This window comes from Pteropus vampyrus, unplaced genomic scaffold, assembly GCF_000151845.1.
Source record: "Pteropus vampyrus isolate Shadow unplaced genomic scaffold, Pvam_2.0 Scaffold691, whole genome shotgun sequence".
NCBI lineage: Eukaryota > Metazoa > Chordata > Mammalia > Chiroptera > Pteropodidae > Pteropus > Pteropus vampyrus.
The window spans coordinates 47,844-50,656 of record NW_011889472.1 but is presented as its reverse complement, the minus strand read 5'-3'; the positions used below and the strand labels follow the sequence as shown (position 1 = coordinate 50,656).

The 2,813-nt window shown below is 34.4% G+C and overlaps 1 pseudogene; it reads right to left on the bottom strand.

The window, feature by feature from the left end:
• Positions 1-1,553: 1,553 nt before the first annotated feature.
• On the bottom strand, positions 1,554-1,672 carry LOC111733925 (annotated as a pseudogene).
• Between the last annotated feature and the right edge of the window lie 1,141 nt (positions 1,673-2,813).

The following is a 2,813-nucleotide window of genomic DNA, read 5'->3' as shown; positions in this document are numbered from 1 at the left end:
AGTTTGGCCTTTGTTACTTCTCCCTATTATTTTCCTATTTTCTATTTCATTAATTTCTCACTCGTATACCCTTCTACTTACATCACTTGGGTTTATTGCGTTTTTGGTAACTGAAGTACGCTATTTATCTCATAATATCCAGTCGTCTACTGTTAAATATAAATAACCAGGCTCTACATTTCTCTGAATTTAATGGCTTTTGCTGCATCTCACGATTTTTATTTGCACAACTGTTATCATTTATTACTAAATATTGCCTAATTTTAATGATAATATTATAGACCTTTGAGTATAAAAGTATATTCTAAATTTTCTAATATTGCAATAAATAGCTTTGTGCATATTTCTTTTTGCATATGGGTGTGATTCTCTCTATGGGACAGATTTCAAGATACTGAATTTTGGAGTGGACAGTAAATGCTGACACAACTTAACTAGAGATTGTCAATTCCTCTCCAGAGGTGCTGAGTGCTGCTTTCCTAAGCAAAAGTGTGAGCACAGCCACACGAGCACAGTGTATGTGAAACTGTTCAGGTTTTACCATTGCTACATGTAAAGTGATAAATCGGTGGAATTATTTCTTTTTCCATTAAAGTGGTATCTCAGTGTAATTTTAAGATTTTTTGACAGAGATCAAACACCATTTGTCTTATTTCTTTGAACTGTATCATGTCTCCAGCAGGTTGACATGAATTGTCAATAGTCTTTTTTTCTTTCTGCAGAGACATTTAATAAATCGAGTTCATTAAAATTTAGTGATATAATAGGCACCTGGTTTCCAGTTTGTCCATTGACTCTCTTGAGGCTGACTTGTACAGGTATCTTTTTTCTTTTTCTGTTGCAAAAAAAAAATGAGATGAATATGGACAATTTTATCTGAGATGATTATACACCAGAAAGTTTTAAAAATTATTTCTCTGTGTAAATAAAGTGTTGATAAATTATATGGCAGCAAAATAACATTATATGTGTATGCAAACTCATGGCATTAACTCGAATTTTTTTTGTCGTTAGCTCTTCAAGATGAATTGATTTACACTTGCTCTCTGAATTTTCCAAAACTTTCCACTTAAAAGGAACACCTCTCAGCTCTGCCTCTTCTAGCAATCATCTCACCTATGAAACAGCAGTTTATTATTGTTTTTATATCACAATTTCTCCTCACTGATTTCAAGCCTGGAAATTCAAAAGTCTTTCCTAATAAGAATGGGTGGGTAAAGTCTGGAAATCCCTGTTTTAATAATTCTTAATGAATCTAATGAGCAAATTGTAGTTTGTGTTTTAAATAAAGCCATCTATTATTTAATAGTAGAGTGTCAAACCATTTATGTTTTAAAAGCGTTATAGAATTCATATCCAAAAATATTCACTCATATTGTATTCACCATTGTCTAATATATTCATAGTGTCATCCCACCATTATCCCAATTTAATTTAATTTAATTTAATTTAAAAACATTTTATTTTATATTTTTTAGGAAAGGCAACCCTGGTTGACCTCACAGATTGCAAGGACCTTGTCATTTTATAATCCCTTATTTTTTCATTTTTAACACCTACAGCATCTGGTCTTCCTAGGTGGTCTCCCATCCAAGTACTAACAAGGCCCGACCCTGCTTAGCTTCTGAGATCAGGCAGGATCGGGCTTGTTCAGAGTGGCATGGCTGTAGACCCAATTTAATTTTAGATGTTAATCTAATTTATTGTTATGTTTATATATAAAGTTAACAAATTACATAAGGAATACATATCTTTTGGTTGTTATCGAAATTAAAATAATACTTAGATCTTTATTTTGGCCTAAATTAAACATACTAGCCCTTAAAACACATCTCTCTTATCCACACCCATTACCTTCCTAAAGAAATAACTGTTCCCAGATTAAAGGTATGCTCCTGTAATACGAATATATACAGATACATACTGTACAACACCTATATCTATATCAATCAACTGATGCTTCGTTTTGTTTTGGTTTTAACCTAATGCCACCTTGCTTTGTGTGATGTTCCATGACTGGCTTTTCCATGGAAAATACAACGTGTTATCCTTCAGGTCCCAGGTAATATCTTAGGTGCTAGAGACACAGAAGGGCAAACAACCCGCCAAAATGTTCACCTCACAGAGCCCCCGCGTCTGAACTGGGGCGGGAAGAATCGAAGGGAGGGAACAGTCCGCTGTTTACGGTCCATCTCTCCTTCAGCGAGGGACCCGTTCAGAACTTGTGACCTTTCTTTGCTGTTTGTCTTATTGTTACTGTTGAATTTTAAAGATTTTTCATTTACTTTTTACTACAAATCCTTGATCAGCTATATCAACTGCATGTCTTTCCTTTCTTGTGACAGGGTTTTTCATAAAACCAAAATTTTTAACATTAGCAAGTTCTACATACTAAAAATTTTTTCCTTTTAAATTATGCTCTGAAAGTCATATCTAAAAACTCACTGCTGACCCTTACTTCAGTCACATTTGCCCCTGACCCATGCCCCACAGAAACACACTGGTAAAAATCTATCAATTTTTTGTGTCAATTAATTAGGACCCAGCCTTTCACCCACAACGATGACACGCAGAGATACTGCTAGGAGAATTAATAGATATAGATACAGAACTCCTTTTTAAATGACAGATTTTTGCATGTTAAAAACATAATTTTGTAGATAACAACAGTTAGACCCCAAGAGGTCATTCTGAAAATTCTATGATGGCCGGTAGCAGTAGTTATGTGGTGATAGACATCTGGCCTTCCGTTATAACTGTCACCTGTGAGCCAAGAGGTTAAAATGTGGTAGAAGTTGAAAGCCCTCAGCTTC